Source organism: Strigops habroptila, chromosome 5 (assembly GCF_004027225.2).
Source record: "Strigops habroptila isolate Jane chromosome 5, bStrHab1.2.pri, whole genome shotgun sequence".
In the NCBI taxonomy this organism is placed as follows: domain Eukaryota; kingdom Metazoa; phylum Chordata; class Aves; order Psittaciformes; family Psittacidae; genus Strigops; species Strigops habroptila.
In genome coordinates this window covers 39683771-39708197 of record NC_044281.2, presented here as the reverse complement: position 1 = coordinate 39708197, position 24427 = coordinate 39683771, and the positions used below count along the sequence as shown (strand labels likewise).

The 24427-nt window shown below is 38.5% G+C and overlaps 1 protein-coding gene across 6 annotated transcripts in view; it reads right to left on the bottom strand.

Moving 5' to 3' along the window:
- Positions 1–24427, bottom strand: part of PCDH15 (protocadherin related 15) — an 805351-nt gene that overhangs the window by 563837 nt on the left and 217087 nt on the right. The window lies entirely within an intron of this gene.

The window sequence follows — 24427 nt, the reverse complement described above, 5'->3', positions numbered from 1 at the left end:
ATCCTGTAAGATCAGTCAGGCTCTGATCCCATAGTAACAGCCACGCATAGGCTCTGCTACACCACAGCCAAGACCTGTAGGAGGAGGTAAACGCTTAAACCAGCTCTGATTCAACGTCACTGGGTCGTCCTGGTGCCAGAATAATGACATCCTCAGACCCAGAAGGAACGGACTCCTGCTGTGACCGGGCCAAGCCACCATCACCACCATGTAGCAGTTGCTCTATAAAGCACTGTGTCATTCCCCCATCTATAACTATCAGGTTGATGCATGTAAAGAAATGCAAATTTTGGAGGCTTAACTGGCTTCAGATACAGCTCTGTGGGGATAGGAGGAAGGACAGGAGATGTTTATTAGCAGTGTTTCCAACCTGAGAAGATGAGTTTTTTCCATAGTTGCCACCTCAGCTTGCCCCCTAACTCCCCAGCACATAAAGGTTTACCTGTAAAAATGACAAAGGGTGGCACAAGCATTAGGAATGCAAGCTGTGGCATCAGGGTGTTTCCCTTCCCTCCACCCCTAATTAACAAGATTAGGCTGGCCTTGTATGTATGCTACTCCTGACCCCAAGAAGAGTGTGGTCATGAACTTCACATGTGTACAGCCATCATTTCTGCCGGCCACAAATTCAGAAAACAGAACTCTGCCAAATTAATCACAGAACACTGAGGCAGCCTGTCAAAACAAACAGACCCAATTAAAAACAAAGCAGAATACTTCAAAATCACATGGACCACATCCAAGCTGTGTGAAGCTATTAGATACATTCGGAAAGTATAAAATTAAGTTAATTTTACCTAAGCGTTATTATGGGCACTTGAATTCAACTTTCTTAGCACAGTGTCTTGAGGAACTTACAATTTACATTACTGTCAAAACTCCTACCTGTATTTTCTTCACACAGTACTTTATTTTGCTAGTCAATTACCAATTTCTCAATGTACGGAAACACAGCTTATATTAGGGTTTTCTGTTAAAAAAGGTATTTTTTATTATAATAATTTTTCTTTTATAAAACCAGTGCCTAAAAAAGACAGCAGGACAAGAAAAAAAAGAAATCCTCAAGGACACCAAAAAGCATTGTGGTCAACAAGGTGAGAGTAGGAAAAAACAACGCTACAGGCTGTCACATTGTCAGTACTAATGGAGGTCAGCACTGAAGACAATGTCTCACACTTCAGTTCCTCACTGAAGCTGGCTGTACTGCTGCACAGCCATGGTTACAACATCAAGCTAGACATCAGACTCTCTAAATTCATTAAATGACAGTGACAAGATCCTGGGGAAGAATGAACCCCAATGGTGAAATATGAAAATTAAAACTAATATATGCATTTTTTCTTGACATTATCTGCAATTTTGTGTTTCAAAACTCATCATAGATGTCAAACCAGAAGATGCTTCAAACATCCTTGGCTGCCTTTTTGGAAAGTAATTAGGCTGATGTCTTAAGAGAGCTGATAGATTGCTAAATGAACAGCTCCACAATGGTGAGTGGTCTACAATGTCTTTAAGATCTGCCTCACTTAGTATGAATTATTTTCTGTGCCTTAAATAAAAAAATGGTGTGGGCTTTCCACCTCATTAATGAATTGGATTTATATAGAATCATAGAATCATAGAATCGTAAGGGTTGGAAAGGACCTTAAGATCATCTAGTTCCAACCCCCCTGCCACGGGCAGGGACACCTTGCCCTAAACCATGTGGCTCAAGGCTCTGTCCAACCTGGCCTTGAACACCGCCAGGGATGGAGTGGATATAAACATCCTTAATTGTAAGCATTTTTGTATTACCTCTGTATTTCAGTATCTCCTCACAATTGAATTGCTCATAAAACCTGTTCACACAAATGGAAATCTGTACACTATTGATGTCTATGATAATCTGTTATAGGCACACAACTGTGATGCAGCAGCCACCTTTACTAAAAACTTATTCTGGGAGGAAAAAAAAAAAAAAAAAGAAACCAAACCCCACAAACACACAAGCAAAAAAAGGAAAAAATAAAGGAAAGCCAGCCAGAGAATACTCATTTATTAAAATGAAAACCAAAACAAAAATAACAAACCCCCACATTTAATATTTCTGCTTAGTGGCTTCAATTAGAGGAAAGGGAAGAGAGCCCTTGAAATCTTGGAGCTACATGAAATATTCTAAACATCGAGCTGATCAAAATGATATCTGTGCCAGTTGTTTTGCCACCATTTTATCCAACATTCCTCTAGAAACACTAAGAGGTAATGACCCTGATGGTGATATACTCAGGGGATATCAGGGAACAATAGTTTACTTGTGCAATAGAGGTGGCTTGATAGAAAATGCAGTACTGTATACTTATATAGTATAAGAACAAGTAGGGTGTGAGAATTCAAGCCATGCACCCTCTGACAGCTTAAAACAAAATCCTCCAGTCAGCTGCATTTTGTTTTCATAGCGAGAAAGATTTGAAAGTGACACTTCAAGTTGGATACATACAAAGCAAAATATGTTCTGCTCAGGACAAGCTCCTTTCGAGTTCAGACAAATATACTGCAGCATCCTCTTTCCAGAGGAGCAAGCCAGCCAAAAGCTTACCAGACAGATTCCTTGGGATTCTACAGCTTTGGTATGGCAGCAAGCTTTCACAGCAGATCTGTCACCTTCCCTGCTATAAAAGGCAGGGCAAAAGAGGGTGAAACAAAAGAATTCTGTCTCGAGTCAACCACACATGCTAAAATAGTTTCATGATCCACACAAGTGTCCTGAGCTGTGGCAGAAAGACCTCCTTCCCAATGCACTACAGAGGAGCAATAAAACCCCCAACCTTGGTGCTGAGAAAAGACATTCAGGAACCGTTCTCTCTCAGGTGATTCAGTTATTTCTATATTGCATAGGAGGAGCAATTGTCCTTGCCCATGAAGCGGGGAGGAGCTCACGTATTGTCCTCCACATAGGGCACAGTCCTTCTCTGGAGCTCTGCGCAGGGGCTGTTTCTGACAGAGGATGATAACTACAACCTCAAACTCCTGGTGTATTGTTAAAAAATATTTTCTGTTGGTTTACTGTAAATTAGTATATTTTCCTTTATTCTCCTAAAAAGCATTTGCTACTGACAGCAACAACCAAATGCTGGAAGATTAGAATTATTTGTATCGTAAACACTCACTTAATAGAAACCAATCACACCTCTGAAATCACAGACACTTCATGAGGCTAGAGAGAGCAAATGAAGGTTGGTTCACTTTCAGTGGGGAAAACCTGTTGCAGATCTGCATCCTTATTTCATACAAAGAACGAAAAAGGGAACAATTTAAAAAGGCAAGTATAAAAATTTCACTATATTGTACGTGACACATTTCAAGGTTCAGTCAAATCTCTTTTCACTTACATATAAAAAAACATAGAGGAAATTCTCATAATCTCAAAATGAAAACCTCAGTGTTATCATGTTCTTGATTATCCGTGACATTCAAAACTGCTGCCTGTTTGAGATCCCATCTGAAGTTTCTTAAGCCTTTATTCTTTCAAAATTTTAAAGTGCATTTTAACATTTAGTGGCAGCTTTATGAATCTGAAAATTTTGTTTAGCAAGCAAGCCATTTTTGAAATAGAAATTCCAAGCACACTTTGGGGATAATTTCAAATGTGCATAATGAGTTTAATTTTGTGAAGCAGATCTTATTTATTTCCCCCCTCAGGAAACTGTAATTTACCAAAACCATTCTTTAACCAGGATCTTACAAGTTAGTGTGTAAAGAGATGGTCATTAGTTTTCTATACCGTATGCCAACAAATCATGCATTCATGAATGACAAAAATGGGAGTGAGTCTAACAGGCTTTCAGCCAGATCAGAGAGAACCTTATTCATTAATAATCGATAATACCGCAGTCACAGTCCCTATTTTCTACAGTTTAAAAAGGATGCACTATCTGAACTTCAGAAGGAAAGATCATCACTCAGCACCTCCTCCATGGTCCAGCTCTGCTGTGGCGAGCGCTTTCACAAAGCACCACCACAAATCAAGTTTCTTCAGCAAGGCTTTTGCTACCTGACCATGATTCACTGCTGGGAAGAACTAGAACAGGCTCATATTTTCATGAAAATTGAAGTGTCATGGTATGCAAAGTCAAACAGAAACATTTCATGCCTGAATGAGGAAGGTGAAAATTCACACCTACTAATTCCATAGAATCACAGAATCAACTTGGTTGGAAAAGACCTTTAAGATGATCAAGTCCAACCGTTATCCCAGGACTGCCAAGTCTACCACTAAACTGTATCACCTACGGCCTCGTCTACACAGATTTTGAACACTTCCAGGGACGGTGATTCCACCACTTCCCTGGGCAGCCTGTTCCAATGCCTGATTACCTTTTCAGTGAAGAATTGTTTCCTAATATCCAGTCTAAACCTCTCCTGGCACAGCTTGATGCTGTCTCCTCTTGTCCTATCACTTTTCACTTGGAAGAAGAGACCAGCCATCTCTCCTTTCTATCCTCCTTTCAGGTAGTTGTAGAGAGCAATAAGGTCCCCCCAAGTCTCCTCTTCTCCAAGCTAAACAACCTCAGTTCTCTCAGCTGTTCCTCATAAGACTTGTGCTCCAGGACTTTCACCAGCTTTATTGCCCTTCTCTGGACCTGCTCCAGCAACTCAGTATCTTGTAGAGAGGGGCCCAGAATTGAACACAGTATTCAAGATGGTTTTTGACAGCCTTTGAATCATTTCTCCGCAAAGATCCACTCCAAATCAACCAACTTGGTTATGCTGGCACAAAATGTGTATCTGTAATTGAACAAACTCTCATTTTTAAACATTTTAACTGAAATTTTATTACTTTTGGAAGTTTTTTGTTTTTTTTTTTTAACCCAAATTGTCACTTTCTGAGGGAGTGAAAACAAAAAATACACTAAAAGAAATAATTAATTTTCAAAAAACATATAGTTCACTTACTGGAAAAGACTAAGACAAAATTTAGAGAAACTTAAACACACAAAGGATCTTACATATGTAATTTGAAATTAAATACATTACCTAACAGTGGCAGACACCCTTAACAATATTTTCCAGAAGTGCCCAGCACATTGCAGTAACAGCCCTAGCTTTAACACTGTGTACACAAGTGAGACAAAACAAACCATGTCTCCTATAAGGCTGCTGTATCTTGCCATGAATACAGAGGATATAGTGGTCTGTTGAGGAGAATTTAAAGAAAGGACCGTTAAAGAGAAAAGGAGGTTGAAAGCAAAGGAAGAGTGTATATCTTTGGTCTCAGAGTGTATATCTCAGCTCTTTCAAAGGAGTCTGTTCATTTTATCAGTTCTTTAAGGAGCAGTGCTTAACTTTCTTGGCAAAGAAAACCCTGTCTCTGGTAGTAAACACATTGCAGGTTTAAAACTGGTTTTGGAATTTTGTCCAAGTGAGTTTAAAAGGCTTCAGTAGTAAAAGCTTAGCAGCTTTAAAACAGCCATGTCATTACTTTGCATGTGCAAGGCCTTGCATGATGTACGAGGATTTAGCCCCAAATCCTACTGACTTTGTTTGGTTCAAATACTCTCTGTAAATGAAAGTAATTTGCACCTTCACAAAGTAATATCTATGATACAAACACTGTGCTAAAATTTATCAGAGCTTTCCTAAAAGCCAACACCTTTTAAATAAAAGCTCAACTTTTCACTACTACTGCTTCTAAAAGCTTTGATAACATCAATTTCCTAAACAATGACTGCATTGATATGCACCAGAATGTAACAGCACAGCTTCATAATTTTACAGATTAAAGTAAAACAAATACATTTAAAAATCAAGTACCAAACAAGCTACAATACTCAAAAGAAATCCCTCCATATTTACACATATAGATGACTTTTGTACACCCGCATAAAGAACACACAGTGTAGTGATCTAAGCACTTGCTTGAAAGTAATCCATTAAGAAAAAAAGTCAACCGTAAAAAAAGTTACCATTTTGCTTTACGCAACCATAAACCGAGAGTATCATCAGGAAGCAACTGTGAAACACAACTGAAGATTCCTGTGTAAACCAGTGAATCATCTTTACATTTTGTTCCTCTAGGAAATTACGGAAGGTTCCAAGTGGCCAAACACAGGACTGGGAACTCCGCTGCCACCCCTAATGGGAACCACCTTGGTTTCCTGGCACACTAGCATAGTGGAGAGTGCTCACTAGTTGTCAGGACCAGATCTCTGCTGCCTTTAAAATAGTAGAAGGTGACTCCTCTGCAATACTGTGCTGAACTTTATTAAATGAATAATTGAAACTTTTAAGCAATGCTTACAGACTTTAGCAGAATAGTACACATTTCTGATTAAACAGCAAGGTCTTTAAATTTTTTAACTTCAGCATCTTGAGTTTGCTCCTGTTCCCATTTGAAGTCAATCTTACAACTCCCATTGACTTCAGCAAGAATGGAATTAGATCCTAACATATATGCGTGTCAAATCTCTTTTCTTGCAGTCACAGTCCTTTCATCCATAACATCTGCAATTTAATGGTACGTTTTCTACGAAAAAGCAATGCTACATTTCTTTGAAAGGCAGAAGCAATGTAACAACACTGACCAAAACAGGGGAGGTCAATACAAAAAAAAATAAAAAAATAAAAAAAATAAAAGGAGACATTAACACAAGAACATAAAACCAACAAAAAAAAACCCTGCTTGCAGTACTGAAACTCCACAAGGCTTTTGTTGGTAATGAAAAAATAGTTCACACAGGTGTTGCTTTCACAAATTTCAAAGAAATAAAAAACTCCAAAGCCTACTAGAAGAATATTGAAAACACAAACAGGAAAAAAAAACCCAGACGCATGCACAGAGGAAAATTTAGGTGTGCTTCCAGCTCTGAACCTATTATAATCCCAAAGCAAACCACCAGAGACAGCATATTACTATAGCTCAACAACACTACCAAATATGAAGTGCATATGAATATCTAACTTGACTTACTTAGCTTCAGAAAGCAACCTGGGAGAGGGCACCTAGCGTAGTGATATTACCATAAAGGAAACTAGTATGATGTTGCAGGTAAGTAAAGTTAATGTGGTCATTCCATCCACTGATTTGGAAAAAAAGCCCAACCCGAAATACTGTTAAAATCCACACACACAACCTGAAAGAAAACAGAAGTGGTTTTCCTTGTTCACAAAAAAATCATAGGTCTCTATGAAAAATCATAGGTCAAGTAACAAGTGATAGGATGAGAGTAAACAGCCTGAAGTTGTGCCAGGGAAGGTTGAGATTGGGTATTAGAAAAAATTTCTTCGCCAAAAGGGTTGTCAAGCATTGGAACAGGCTGCTCAGGGAAGTGGTGGAATCGCCATCCCTGGAGGTATTTAAAAACATGTAGATGTGGCACTTAGGGACATGGTTTAGTGGTGGACTTGGCAGTGCTGGTTAATGGTTGGACTCAGTGATTTAAAGGTCCTTTGCAACCTCAATGATTCTATGATTCTACTGAGCTTTAACATTTCCACAGTACCAGCTTTGTCAGAAACTTGGTCTGACCAGTTTAATTCATATATATTGCAGAAGCAGTCCTTGAGGAATGCCTGAAGGTGAATAAAAACACCAGATCAAATGAGAGCAATGAGAGCAAAGGGTCACCATCACTGTCAATATGGACTATCATAAACATAATCCATTCTTTTGAAGACATAGTTTAAATTGGTAAGAAAATATGCATGTGTTGCTTAATTATTACATCTCTAAGAAAAAGTAATTTTAAAACCTGTGCTACTTTAGTAAATATCTGTGCTTTCATTACTAGAAATCAAATCTTTGAATGGCCTGTGAATATGTGTTTAATTCAGCTCTCCAAGTTCCAGAATTTAGGAATTAATTTAAATCAGTTTGATGTAGGGTTACCTCAAAACTCTTGATGATTTTATTTTACACATTAATTTATTTTGTAGGTTTATTTTCTTCAATCACTGAAAAAGTGCAGATGATTTGTCAGTGGTTTTCTCCCTCTACCTTTCCAACTAAAATCTCAGTCGTTGCCTTGAACTGTAGAGGCATACAACAGAATGACTCTTGGAGCAATTATGTTCTTCAGCTGAACTCATATGAACCATTTGTAAGATTAAAAGTAAAATATGAGACATTTCTGGATCATATATTGATCATTTCATTATTTTCCATTTTAACTACATGTTATCTGCGGCACAGAATATTTATGTTGGCTAGACACCACAATTAATCTTCTAAAATATCTCTACGTCAAATGTCAATTATTCAGCTGACAGCACTAATGTTTAGATTCTTTGTTAACCATGATTAATTTTTGAGGTTCTGAATTTAAAAGGTATTTGAAAGCAATAGTATTGCCCTAATCACAAAACCAATTTTCATCTTAGTATGTATAAGTTGTATTTTGACCCGCTTCACGGTAATAAATAAACATTACTGTGCTGTTTATGAAGTTCTACACGTAAAATGCAGAAATTGTCACATATTAGTGCTGAGACCCATAAAAAGTTCCCCCCCCCAATGTTATTAATATTACTCTCTGTTTCTCACAAGCTTGCTGTATGGGTGAGGGTGTCACCCATAATTATGGGCAGTTAAGCCGTCATTCTGGGTTATTCTGCTAATTTCTCCAGGATTTACAGCTTTGCAATGAAACCAGAGACAAATTATCTATTTAAAATTTATTTTCTTGGATCAAATTCCTGTAAATCAAACTACACATGATGGGGAGGAAATTACTTGATTATTAGGTATCCATAATCTGTTATGTGAACTATGTTACCTTTATTCTGGAATTTAGGAATTTTATGACTCTGATTAACAATTCCCTTAATTTCAGTCAATCGATGCTGCTTTGTTTTCCCTACAATTATATTAGAATGTCTCATACACTGTGTGATCAAGCTGAGATAAATTCTAATTACTACCAGAGTCAGAGCAAGCTTCTATATCCGATCCGCTTGTTTTGCATGATACTGATAGCACAAAGCAGGTGGAAAGTTAGTTTATTTAGCTGGCAAGGGTACAAGCAGATGGCATGCAAGGCACTAAAGGAGCAAAAGGATCCTGCTACAGTGGTGCTGAACTCTTACACCTGCCAGATGTATAACAGCTGATAGCAGATACTGCACCTAGATAAAACCTGAAGACACACCGACTTGTGACTAGCCCCAAATAAAGCAGGCCACTAATATTTCATATCAGCATCTCTGATGAATCCTTCCTTAAGTTCTCATCCTGAAAGTTGTCCAGTGAGACCATAAAAATCTTAGTGCTCAGGCTGCAATGCTGATGTTTAGGCAAAAACAATGCCTTATGCAGCGCAGATGACAACCTGCCATCTTTTCTTCAAGTTGTCTTACTTTCATATACTCACAAACAAGATATTACTAGAAATCCAACAGAAATTATGTAGGATCATGGAATTTGTGAGAACCAAATGATGTAATGCAAGAGGAGTAAAGTGGTGAACTTAGAGTTGAGAAATAAAGTGGTTTTGTAAAATGTTCAGTTTAGTTTTCTTCCAAAATACAAGATGAGCTAACAACAAAAATCAAGAAGGGAGTAGAAGAAGATTCACTACCTGAATGTGGAATTTTATGGATGAGTTTAAGAGGTAAATAAAATCCAATGTAGATTCTCAATTCCCTGATATTTGGGATCCCATTCCATCATTTTCATTTGTCTTACTGTACTTTAAATGGCCAAATGTAGAACCTGGATCCAGATTTGACCTCTGGCAGTTCTCAAAACCACAGGGAAACTGTGTTCGTTATTTGTAAGATGTTAGAAAACATATACATCAAACCACAGAATGTGTATGGCTTGTTTTGTTCATTATGGCTTAAAATATTTTGTGTCACTGCAGCTAATTGGCATGTTTTCTTAGCAAAGTAAACAGATGTTCAGAAAACTCATAAATCAGACTAGCTGTGTTTGTAAGCAAAATCTCTATATCTGACATTTTCTGGTTTTGTACAGAAAAATCAAGCTGCTGAAATAGCCAAACTACAACTGCACTCATCCATGATTGGGTAAGACAGCCTTCAGATAAAAAAAAAATGTTACTGCTTCTTCCAAGACAGAAGCTGTGTAATAGTTAACCACAACATTTTTTCAAAAATTCAGCTGTGTAGCTGAAAACTAAGGGGAATATTTTCTAAGGTAGAAAGGGCAATTAGGTCCCCAAATAACTTCTCTATGAGAAATCCATTTCTCTCCATTTTTTAAGATTTCCTTACAGGATTTATGCAGTCATTTATAACAGCCATAATCTGTAAATTTCCCAGACAATAACTACAACAGTTTCCTTAATTTCAAATATCACTTCAACCTTGAGGTTCTCCCTTGAAGTTGAAAACCAATGCAGCATTCAGTGGGTGAAAAGCCCAAATATATGTTTGTTATGAGCATACACTGTCACAGTTAACCACTGTGCTGGGCCTACATAAGGAAGAACAGGGCACTGCCAGAAAGGACAATCTGCTATAGCAGACAGCAGAAGATCGTAAAAGAACAGGCTAACTTTCTTTAACACTGGACTGCAGAGAGAGCAAAAAAAGTAGAGGTGAAAGCAGGGAAGAACATCTTTTACTTTGAATACCTCAGTAAGTAGGGGTGTGGCAGAGATATGTATAAGGTGCAAGTGAAGTAAAATGTGCCTTACCCCTCAACCAACAGATGGGACATGCTAAAGACCAGATGTTGCTAATGAGTAGCTTGTGTCAGAGGACCAGTTATCTCCAGCTCCTTAAAACTCTCAGCCTGAGATTTAATGCTCACTACAAAATGTCTTGATTTTCTATTGAAATCTAGAGGATTTTGACTTGAACTATTTCCAGCCCCTGAGGGGTTTGAGTCTTTCGCCCCCTGATTTTCAAATATCAAATGCAACTTAATGGGGAAGTTATGTTCCAAACAGAGCATCAGGCATAGACACCCAGCACACATCTCTCCTCTAAAGTTGCCTGCCACTGTTTTTTTTTCCGCTGCACATCTTCAACAGAGAAAAAAAATCCTATATGTACCCAGAATGGCATCCAACTTCTGTATCTGCAAGAGTCTGCCCACGCAGAGCCAGCCAAGCCTGAAAATCTGGCCTTCCCAGTGCTGTGCCTAGATACTGCAACCTCAACATTCGTCATATTTTTCACATATCATTTAAGGGAAAAAAATTATTGAAGACCAATGCTACACAAAGTGAAGAATAAGGCTAGAGACAGTAGTAAAAAATAAGATACAGTCAATTCTGATTTACTGGATTTACATTGATTTAAGTGCGGTTAGACTTCAATACCATTACACATTTAACCAGGAGTCGTTTTTATTATCAGAAACCTGAAATATCTGGAGTGCTTGTTGAACCTTTCCCTCATAATATTAGCTTACAAAAAAGCTTCAGTGAAAACATAAAAACCCAAACCTTCTACCTAAGAGTTTCAATGAAACACTTGCCAAATTTAAAGATTGATCCATCGAAAATCTCCATGTTATTTTCATTATGTGCTTCAAAATCTACTTTCGGTCTTTCTTGGTATCAGAATTAACTGAATTCTGTTATTAATATTAAAAATATCACTCCTTTCTTGAAGCATTCATTTATACATTGACACAGTGAAACAGTTTTATATTCCTTGATCTTGAGAGATGAAGCCATACTTATATGAAAATGATAAGTACATTAGACATTGAAACCTAATGCTGAGACCTGCAGTTCAAGAGCACTTGGAGGTAAGACTCTGGCTTGCAGCTCTTTCTAACACACACATGCACATATGGGGAAAAAAATAATGAATCTCTACTTCCATCTAATAGATTAATAGCTTTAAGCACCAGAAGGTTATACTTTGATCCTTTAATGCTCTATTATATAATCATTTTGCCAATATTTCCTGGCTTCAATCTCAATAGTTTATAAGCCAATATAAACATAAATACAGTCACCTGTTCGTAGGACATGAGTCACACGCCTGTTTAGTGGGATTCATGCAGGTGGGGTCATCAACTGTAACACCTGTCTGTGAAATGCTACTTCACAGGATCTGGCTCTTGGTTAATTAAAACCTCAGTCTAGCCAAATTTAAAGCTTTTTTATTTTGTTTTGGTTTTTTTAAGGAACAGTGAAAACAGCTTGAGAAACAAAGTTACAGTGAAATCTACCATGTACTACAGCAAGTTCCAGCATTCACTCTTCTGAAACTTCACCTGTGCAGATCTGTCACAAGTGTCTAGTAGATAAACAGAAGAATGTTACTTGAAATGTCTTTAAGAAACTTGTCTCTAGCCAACATATCAGTCATTAGGCTACTATAGATATGGACACTTTCTCCTAATTACGCTGAAGATATGATAGGGGGCAACACAAAAAGTCTGATTTGTAAGATTACTGAGAGAAAGGAAATGAGTGAGAGAGAATACACGTCCCAGTGGCTGCAGTACGTATCAGGAATGGTATGATGTGAGTGCCTGGAGACCGACCACTGGGGCTGTTTCAGTTTGATCTAATAACTGAGTGACTTTGTGAATTTCCATGCCGTACTGTCATTGCAAGCTAATTAGGAATGTGCTGTGAAATCATTCATTATACTACACCTCCTGCAGAGTACAGGAACACATTGTTTATTTAAGAAGGGAAACATCCTGCTTCCCATCTCTGCATGTGAAATGTTCTGTGTATTTAGGCAGAACAACTTTATGTCTTGATAGTTACAGGAGTCTTACATACCATTCATGCAAATCTTGAAGATATCCCTACTGTAACATTATTCTGTAAATCATTACTAGAGATTAAAGTACAGCCTTTTACTTTGCAGGTAATGCCACAATTCCTTCCAATTCAAAAAGGAAAAATAGGCAAGAAAAGCTGCAAATCTAGCAGAACTCCACCCGTCTCGCCACCAGGGGACACTGTCACGTCATTTCAAAAGCATGAGGAAACAAATTTTTGATTTAACACCAGTAAGTCAAATTTAGATGGAGAGATGAAATCTTTAATGTGTTAGTTGTATGCTAACAAGGTAGCATAGTCAAGGTAGCCAAAGAAAGAAATAGTCAAGGTAGCCAAAGAAAGAAATCTGTTTACACTGGTTTTATCTGTTGATGCTGGTGGTTCTTTACAATATGCAAAGTGAGATTTAGTAAGACCTTATTTGATACACATTTACACTTGGATTAATTTATACATGGATCTATGATTGCCAAACAATGAGAATTGCATATCCACAACTTCTATAACATTATATTATAGGATTATATATTATATGCAAAGTACAGTATAACACCTCATGTAAAGCAGGAAGTATGTTCTCCAGAATTAACAATGTGGAACCAACAAAACATGAGATAAAAGAATGAAAACATAAGCACAGAAAAAATGGAGATGGATTTATGAGGTTTCCTGCTTCAAACAAATAGTTCTGTTTCTCAAATAAACACTTTGTGCTGCTTCTTTATGTGTTAAATCGGCAAACAGATGTCTCTAAATACTTCAGTTGTGTCTTGAAGGCTACATAGAACCATAGAATGATTAGGGGTGGAAGGGACCTGAAAGATCATCTAGTTCTAACCCTCCTGCCACTAGACTAGGTTGCTCAAAGCCCTGTCCAGCCTGGCCTTGAAGACTTCCAGCAATGGGGCATCCCCAACTTCTCTGGGCAACCTGTTCCAGTGCCTCACCACTCATAGTAAAGAATTTCTTCCTAAATGTCTAATCTAAATCTACCCTCTGTCAGTTTAAAGCCATTCCCCCTCGTACTATCACAACATGCCCTTGTAAAAAGTCCCTCTCCAGATTTCTTGTAGGCCCCCTTGAGGTACTGTAAGGCTGCTCTAAGGTCTCACTAGGGCCTTCTCTTCTCCTGGCTGAACAAGCCCACCTCTCTCAGCCTGGCTTCATATGAGAGGTACTCCAGCCCTCTGATCATCTTCGTGGCCCTCCTCTGGACTTGCTCAAGCAGGGCCATGTGCCTCTCTCTTGTGTTGGAGTTCCAGAGCTGGATGAGGCACTCCAGGGGAGTCTCATGAGAGCGAAGTAGAGGGGGAAAATCACCTCCCTTGACCTGCTGGTCACACTCCAGCTGTTGGCTTTCTGGGCTGCAAGCACACATGTTGAGCTTCTTCCCAACCAACACCCCCCAGCCCTTCTCCTGCTGCTCTCAATCCATTTTCCTCCCAGCCTGTATTTGCACCTGGGATTGCCCCAACCCAGGTGCAGGACCTCGTTGAACTTCATGAGGTTTGCACTGGCCCACCTCTTGAGCCTGTCAAGGTCTCTTTGGATGGGATCCCTTCCGTCCAGCATGTTGACTGCACCACACAGCTTGATGTTGTCAGCAAACTTCCTGGCATTGTACTAGTACTATATTAAGAAAGGTTGGAATCTATGTTTACAGTGAGATGAAAGTCCCCCTGACAGGTATAGACTTACTTTTTAATAAGTTATTTAGTTTAATTCAATCATTTTTTAAAGATATAGGCTTCATTCTTCTTTTGCAACTTTGGTGTTCAATACTTACTTCAAGAAATTGAGTGCATACATCAAATGATCCAGGTTATAGGAAATCATTAAGTGGATATTCTAAGCAATATTTTACTCATCAGCTTGGGTGGCTCAAGATTCAAAATTTCACTTGTTAAGCTTAAGAGTACACTTGAATTGTGAAGTACATAGGAAACTGTACTTAGGTCAACTACAGACTCAGGATATTACTATCTAGAGCTGAGCATTCTACCTTAGAGAAATTTAGTTAAAAAAATAAGCGTTAGTTCTGTGTATTCTGCACAATTTAAACATCTGAGCTAGCAATAAAGACCAAATCACTTCTCCCAAGTTAATACCACTCTCCTGACTCATCTTACAGCCGTGTCAGATGATAGCACCAGCGGTCCTTAATTGCAGCAGCATCCATGGCCCATTCTGTGCATATTTCAGTTGTCAATATCATCAGGAGAAGTGATCAGTCATGTTTTCCTTTACTGTAATTTTTTCCCCAACTGCTGTTTCACTTCAACCTCACTGTGCATTCACCTTCCAAAAGCAAAATGAAGTATATTCATTCCAAAATCTAAACAAAGAGTGAAGAGTTTGGAAAGACTGGAAAGCAGAGATCTCTACTCAAAATTGTCACAAGATGGGAAAGCTCATAGATAGGTAGTGGTCAACAGCTGTCATTCAAAAACACAAAGGAAACAAAGAGGTCGCCACTGCTTCCAGTAAAGCTGAGAACATAGATTCATTAGTAAATTAACAGTTTACACTTATATTGTATCTGCCAGGCCTGAGCTGAAGTAGCAGGTGTGCAGGCTCTGAAGTGTTTCCAAAGGTAATTAAGCACGTCCTCTCAGGGTGCAGCTGTAGCGGGGCTGCATATCACTGTCCCCTGACACTTCTCAGCACTTGTCTACTGTGAGCTAAGACTCCCACCGTTCTGCAGTAAGAAGAATGAGTGCTCCTGGATCTGCTGGAAGACCAACCAGGTTAGCTCAAGCCTTTATAGAGTTGTTCCAGACTCAACCGCGTAAGTCCCTGGCAATCTGACCTAATTAGATCTACTTCAGGCAGGGACTGGATTTGGTCGCCTCCAGAGGTCCCTTTCAAACTAAGTTATTCTATGATTCTGTGATCTTTCACTGTTTAAACTAACCCAAGTCACAAAAAAAATTGGGTCATATATTTGTGAAGATGGCATCCCCTAGGAAACACACACAAAGTGTCTTAACTGTCATAACAGCTGGAAAAGAGGAAGTCTGTGCACAGCCTTGGCTACTGTTTTCCCATGTATTGACAATTCCATCTATAAAACATTTGTGTAATATGATCATACCATTTACAGCACACTTTCAACTAAAACTCTCCATGTGAATATGGAGACAAAAGTTAATATACATTGATTAAGACATTACCTAAACAGAAGAGAACAATTTAGTTATCATAGATGTGCCATAAGCCTTGGGAACTTTGAACATTGAGGTGAATAATGTCATTTACATTGCAGCTATATTATTATAATCCATACTGTTAATAGGCGGTGATACTAACTTTGGTAAGAATATGTTCTTAGTTACAATAAGAACTAAAAAAACAGGAAAACCATTCAACACAACATTTGAAAGGAATTTTGCTTTACTAGTATTTTGGTATTAGAGAGTTATTGTCTTCTCTGGAAGACTACGCAGGGATCAGGCAGGCCAGGCCTATTTAATATATTTATATTCCTAAGACTGGAGAAAATTTTGACGGATTTTTGACCCACACTTTTCCTTTCTGCAGGCAATAAGTACTAAAAATTGGATCTCCTGCTGTGCAGCCCTGATGCTAACAAACATTTTCAGTTCTGACATTTCTGTGACACTTTATGCAACTGTCAGCGGGCCTTATTCAACATACCAGATACCCGTGCAAGCTTATGTCTCTGAGATGACATTGAGCCATTCCAAATGTCTTTCATATAAATCAGCAAAAGTGCCTTTTTCCAGCACCTTTTTACTATGCACTGAAAGGGGTTGATTAAGTGTTAAAGACTGATTAGCCTGTTTCGCAATTATAAAGAATTGCACTTGACAAAATCTGACAGTATCTCAGGCTAATCTCAGAGCTTCGCAGTATTTGTAAAACTGAAAACATGCCATAAAAAAAAAAAAAAAAAAAAAATTACATTCATTGAAATTAATAATTTTGTTAAAACATGAGGAACAAAAGTTAAAATTCAGGCTGACATCAAAAATTCATTGCTTAATGACTTAACACATCTTACCTAGGTGGACCAGTGCCCAGTATCTTTCAGTCTGCTCAGAGCTACTCCTTAAATACTCATATCACGGGTACATTCAGTCATGATGTTCTTACTCATATCTGTGGTATGGACGTAGGCCAGGATTATAAAGACTGGTGCAGAACTGGCAAACTGCATCAGTCTCAACTGACAATGCCTAATGCTGACAATGAAAAGTAGGGGAAAAACAGCCCATAAAGCATCCATGTGATTGCAAAATACATTCACAGAGGAGAACATTTGCTTCGTGCTCCTACAGTCCATCAGCTGTGCTCAAACACACACAAAGAGGTTACACCACTCACCTGAAGCATACATGCACATACACAAAGTAAATGGTTGAAAAGTGGAAATTGTCATTTTGGGCTTTACTTACATTTTTATTTAAGAAACTAATGGCTTTGTCACATTCTTAAAACACTGTGTATAGCACTGAACACATTTAAAAGCAGGCTGGGGTAGAAAACACCAAAGAACAAAAAGTGTACTCTTAGAACTTGCCATATAAAGTCACTAATGGACTTACTGCATTAAACAGGTTAAGAGAGCCCTTTTTGATTATAAGCAGCACAATATTACAACCAAGTTGTTCTCCCTACAATTTGAAATAATTTGGATTAGAGTGTTTTATAGAAAAAAAAAAAAACAAACAGCTGTAAGGATGTAAGCTTTGAGGATGACTAAACACTGTTACGGATTGCCCCGACCAATTGTGGAGTCCCACCCTTGAATATACTCAAAACCTTACTGGACATGACACTAAGCAACCTGTTGTAGGTGACCCTCCTTGAGCAGAAGGGTTACACTGGACATGTCCAGAGATCACTGCCAAGCTCAGCAATTCTGTGATTCAGTAACTATACTATCTTAAATATTTGTCAGATAAACTACACAAAGCATTGGAGGGCTCTAGTTAAATGTACCAATTATACAAAATCATGCTCCATCATCAGAAGATAAAGGACATCACTGAGCAGTTCTCCATTTTCATATGAAATCTGCCCTTTATTACAGGAAGCAATAACTGGGTAACTGAAGCACCATGTGCCCAGTCAGCACAGCGTGAGTGAGCACAGCTATGTGAACAGAAACACAGGTTCCACAACATATGCAGAATCCCAGTTCAAACCCTAAGTAGCTTCACTAACACTACCTTGAGCTGGCACAATTGGGCTTGGTCTGAGTGATATGGTTTATTTAAACAACTGTAAATTTAATCCCATATTTAATGCCTTTTGAGCCATGTAGCTTCTTTATTAAAAAAATACTATTTAAATGCTATTCTTTCTGGCCTTTTTAAGGTTATTTAATACTGTGTGTCTGCTTTACAAAAACCCTTTCTAAGCTTGGTAGAATACTTTTTTGGGTGCAAATAATTGAATTCTTTTATAAAGTTACCCTGCACAAGGTACCCTGATCTAAAAGCAGGCCAAGTTCAAACACCCAAATGTTTTTCATTAGTTTCAGTATACAGGTAGTCCTGAGAAGACCGCTAAAATTCTTAAACTTTAAACACAGTTAAGCTTTTTGATGAGTTAGGACTATAAAGGATACTCTTCTCAAAGTCTTCCTCAGAATACCTAAGGCCAGAAATCATGCAAGACAGGCTAGGCTTCTTACAGAGATTCATATAAGACAAAAACATCCTATAGATACTATCACCCATCCAAAAGCCTGACTTCTTCACATATTAAGTTACTAAAACAGAAACTGACAGAACACACTTGTCAGCTTCATGGAATTGGGGAACTGCATCTCGAAGGAGACATAAAACCACAAAAAATGATGAAGAACTTGTCAAGTCAAATAATATAGACACAGACCTCATAAAGGAAAATGGGTACATTTATTAAATCAAATTTAACTTCCATGATAACTGAGGCAATCACTCTAGCCACTGCCCCTGTCAGTTTGACAGCAATGCCATGTCTGAATGGGAAAATATGCTTCAATACTTTTGAAATACCTAGAAATGTGGGCCATGTTAAAAAACATAAAACCTTTCCCTTAAAAACCTTCTCCTTCCACTTAGTTATAGAATTAAGAAAAGGAAATGCCTGCTAGAAGCATGAAAGAAGAAATCAATATTTTCAATTGAGGTACATTATCCTGCAATATCCTGAACTGTTTCTAACGTAAGCTTTGAAAACACAGAGAAATATTAATAATTTCTCAGAATTCTGACAGAAAAAAGAAAAAAGATACAGCTTCAGCATGAATTATTTTAATTAGTGACTGATCTACAGAGGAATTATTGACTGGATAACTTTAGCTCCTTTTAAGGACTTGATGCTAAAGAGAGTAAGTACTTTTCCTTTTATTGTGCAAAACCTGTCAGAAATTTTACCTTCAGAGTTGCAAATATTACCACTACTGTACATACTGCTACAGTCTTTCATGAAATTTACATTCAAATTGCCCAGCTTACGTAGGACCATACTTCATGCTTGATTTATTGGAGTTTTTTGTCTGTTGCTTTTCTACTTTACTTCCTATGTCCAGGATTACTATGATTTAATCTGAACCAGATCAGCATTTTAAACTTAACACCTTTCTCTTTCAGCACAACCTAGTCAATCTGAACAGTGCAACACTGGGCATATTATAGTTAACATGACAAGCGCATTCTGCCTACAGCACACACTCTGGACTGCTTTCAGATGAAGCTAAACTAAAGGTCCTACACAAGACTAAAGGAACTAAATACTACAGGTCATCATATGTCCACAGAACACCCCAAAAAGCACATATAGCATGAAAGCTGGGTCCTCGACTGTTTCACTCAACTGATCCTCTCTTACTCACAAATGACCAACGCAGACAAGGCATGGGGCTCCGAGAATCCGATCCATATTATTACCCAGCAGAGAAACATGCCACATTTATGACTGCCTTCTGGTAGGAATACAGCCACCACCTTTAATATTAAGAGACCCTTCCTACTGGGAAAAGGTGGCAATAACGAGCAGAAAGCTTGCTGTAAAATCAGCTCTCAGTCTAAGGAGATTTGAGCCTCTCTGCTTACAACACAACAGATGCTTAAGTCCATAGTTTAACATGTAGCTTTGTAGCAAGGCTAAAGTAGGCATTGTTTGACCACCTCTTACATGCCTGTTAGAGGAATAATAAAATGTGCAAGAGAAAAAGGCCTAAGCAAGGACTATTCCTCTGAGTCACCAGCAAGAAAACAAACATCTCAGAGATAAAAATTTTTTTTCTTTTTTAAGCCTGACAAGAAGTCATCTTAGCTATGTGCCAGCTGTTCACGAAAATCAAGAGACTGAATATTTTCAGCTACAGGCAGGAGAAATTACTCTAAAAAAAAAAAAAAAAGGCAGCTTCTAATGATCAAATGATCATTAGAATGACAAGAGGAAGTAAAGAAAGCCAAAATGCTCCATCCCTGGAGCATATACGTAATAATATGACCAGAGCATATAAGGCCAGGTTGTACAGAGCCTTGGGCAACATGGTCTAGCATGAGGCGTCCCTGTCCATGGCAGGGGGGTTGTAACTAGATGATCTTAAGGTCCTTACTGACCCAAACCATTCTATGATTCTATGAAAAGGTATGAATCCTCTTTTTTTTTTTGTCCAAGTCTCAAATGATATTCATAACATCTCACAGCATTGAAAAATGGATAAAACTTAACTGCTTACTTGTAAAATATAAAAGGGAGTATCCTGCTACCAGCACTCCAGGATTTGAATGAGGTACATGCACCATACCTAACAAAGCCTTATTTTGCAACTTAGGGGGAGAAAGAATGTCTCCCTCAACTTAAAAAAAAACAAAACCAACAAGTAAAATGTAACTAAATGCAAATACATGTAACTACCAAATAACATCCAAATAAAACGCACTATCAAAATGTGCCTCAGAAAGCCTCTCAGTGGAATCCTTCTGCTGGTGTAAGGCCACAGGGCAAGGCCAGGCATTCTCACCATTCCCCGTGTCTTTCAGGCTTGATTATATGCTGGGATTCAAACCAATTGCATCTTTTCACCTCAGATTCATTGCACCCCCATGATGAAGGAGGGCCTGCAGCATACCCTGCCGCTGGAGAAGGCTGTGTCTCCCTCCTGCCTCAGCGGGGCATGTGTCAGACCTTCCTCCCCACCCTACAGTTGCCAAACAGCTGAGCCTTCCCTGTAGAGTCCTGGTGTGGAAGGAAACCAACAACATAGCTGAGCTGGGCTGCCAAACATGCCAGATGCAGGCTTTCTCACAGGTGACTGTCACGTGAGCCCAGAAGAGTGAGCCTCATGCTGAACACACAAACACCTGACATCCTACATATAATTCAAAGTGTTTCTATGGGGCCAAAAGGAGGATCAGGCAGACAGCTACTGAAGCTCAAGGGCACTTAGCTTCCTGCACAAAACACCAGCTGCAGGGCTTGCAATTTATTCTCCATTTAGCTACTCCTACTGCAGGGACTTAAAAGTAACTCTGAGTACTCAGTGACAATACAAACTGACGGCCTTCTCGTGTGATGTCTGATATATGGAACATGTGTCAGTAGCTCTGGGCGAAGAGATGCCACCAGCTGGGAAAACAGGGAATGAGGAGTCTTGCAGACCATGCACCTACAGCAAAGCCGGATCCTGCAAAACCTCTCCAAAGGAGTTTCTTGCTTTATGACTAGGGTGGAAATAAAATGAGAATTGGAGCCAGAATTGGGCAGAGAATTGTAGCAACTTTTGCTTATTGTGAATGGCAACCACAGAATCTCTAACATGTAATGGGATGGGAATTCCCTTGATAGGAAATGGTAGACATATTTCTCCAGAGCTCTTTGTGCCCTCCTCTGCACTCTAAAATGCATTCCAATTGAGAAACTAAATATATTAGTCTTGTTATATTAAATCACTAGTTGTAACCAATAACTGCTATGACACTTAATTGAAGCTTGAATCCCTGTCCCTGCAAGCATGAACATGCATATAAAGTGCATGCCTCTCCACTGCACTTCTTAGAAGTCTCTTATTCCTATTCTTTCAATACAGTGCTATTAGGGGATATGTATTAAGTGGAAAACTTCCTTGCTGATGGCAGCTCTTGCCCTACAAAAGCTCAACTGCAACATCATATCCGAGAGGAGGACATCAGTTCTCATGTCTGCAGGCTTCTGCATTCATATTCAGAATCCTCAGTCATATCTGAGCAATGTTTTCTCCACTCAGAGCATATAAGGCTATTGAATTTCTCAAAGAAAAATCAAGATAGTGAGAGAATTAAAAGAATCTCTGTAACACACCAGCCCTCTCCAAGCACTGATTTATTGCCCAACCACAAGCTCATCATATGAAGACACACCTTGTTAATACAGACTGAAGTGTTCGCAATAGGTGATCTAGTACATGTTCCAAGGTTTATTCAGCATTCAGGAAAGAGGAGTAATTAAACCTATTCTTACAGATGGAGACTCCCAAATGATTCATGAGAATCCATTCTGGTGTTTTTCAGTCTTTGCCGTCAGAATTTTTTTTTGGGCCATCTAAAAATCAAACTTTCTTCCTGCAGTTCAACTTCTTGTGCTGCCTACCAAGGATAAGGTGGGGGGGAGGGGGGGAGAGAGGAGGGATATCTATTTGTAATAATGTCCTGCATTTCCAGACTGTTACATTCCTCCCACTACCCAATCCTCTCTGGTTCACACATGTACTAGAAGTTACAGTAATTCATATACAATACCTAAAGAATCCGCAATCAGCATTCCAAATCCATTTGAAGACCGCCCTGAAGAGCTATTATACAATTAGTCTGTTGGACCCACCAGCACAGATACTAATGCCTGCAGTGTCTTTGCAGCAGGCATCTCCAATTCCTACACAGCTGATGAATCAGCTGTGAATTAAGAGGAGCTTTCTCCACCTCCTCCTAACATGACCTTTTTCTGCTAAGTTGCTATTGGCTTCACACCGAGGCAGCAGTCAGAGATCTCAGGGAAAGCTTCCTATTAATGCAAACTTTCCCCATATGTTCAAAGCCTGCTGCTAAGCACGTCCAGTGATATTTCTTTTAAATGTGCCTGGACTTTGTGGATAAATATGCTGTTCTACAGTCCGTCCCCCCACATAAACACACACACACTGCTTTTCTCTAATTCAAACTTAAAACTCAACAGAAAACAATTACCACAGTACTAACATATGCATTATATTGGACCCTGCCACCCCCGTTATGGTAACTCATGTGTTAGCCAGCTTTTTAACTTTTCTCAGCAAATCTGGCATTTCACTGCTGTCAGAGTGAATCACTGCTGTGTTCTAGTGCTCCACAAATTTATCTGATTCTGCTTTCCAAAGCACCTCCTGAAAAAGCAGCCCAAAAATTCTTATGACTTTCATGCCTAGGGAAGTGTTCCACATGGTTGAAGCATATGTGCCAATCTGACTACAGTTGCACAAAAAAAAAAAAAAAAAGGAGAGAGGCAAAAGAATTCTCTACTTCAAATACATAATGCACCAATTAGTACGGAAGGGTGATTAGTAACAGCCCAGTCTTCCTTTTAGTACATTTAGTATGTTTCAGCATCCTATAAACCACAAACCCTAGGAATACTTAACAAACATTGATTACTTACTTGTTGCTGCCTTGACATAATTTTTTCTAAATAATACAATGCAATATAAAGTATCCAGATACAAATGCTTCAAAATCTACAGTCCTACAAACTCCTGTTCATGTGCAAGTAGGTTCAAAATAGCAAGTGTTTTCAAAATGTCAAATTAAATGTTTAGCATTATTGTTTACACCCAAAATCTTTGAGAGAGATCAGATAAAATGAATCTATCTTAGCCTAGCATCAATCTCAAAATGTTATTAGCTTTGCTTTGAATTTTTTGTTGACACCTGAAATATTATGTGCACAAGTTAAGCAATTAACAGCCTTCAATCTTCAAAGGCTTACAATGCAGGGATCTGTAATGATCCCCACTTATAAAAGTCAAAATGGCATCTGGTTGTAGGTTACTTTACCAAAGACCAGACAACTTCCACTGATTTCATGGTATATTTTGCATTAAATACATCTGGACTTCTTACCACATAGTCAAAATGAAAGAAGACAGTAAAGCTTGTGCTTGTTTTTGACACCTCACTAGGCTTATAAATATTCCACAGACTATGCAATGTATTAAATAATTAGAATTATTTAGCAGTCTAAAATTATGCAAATTAATACAAAGGTCCAATAGTCAACAAATACTGAATTTTCCAAATAAAGGTTTCCCTTTCAGGCACTCTCATTCTTCATTTAAACAATAATTGTTGAAGGCTGCATGGCCACATGTTTCAGGTAGCAAAATGGGAGTTTTTTGGCTCCAAAAGTTGAGGCACTTATTTGAACACAGAAATTTGAAATCCTCCCAAGTTTATCTCATATGTGATTGTTGAAAATTTAGAACATTCTAAGTGTGATTCAAAATAGAACGATATCTGCTATGGTTTAAACCCAGCCAGCAACTAAGTACCACAGAGCTGCTCACTCAGTCCTTCCCTTTTCCCACCCTGGCTGGGATGGGGAGGAGAATCAAAAGAATGTAAACCCCATGAGATTCAGAACATTTTAATAGCTAAAATAAAACACAACATATTACTACTGTTACTACTAATAATAATAAAAATAAGGGAATAACAAGGAGAGAGATATAAAACTAGAAGAGGGAAAAAAAAACCAACAAT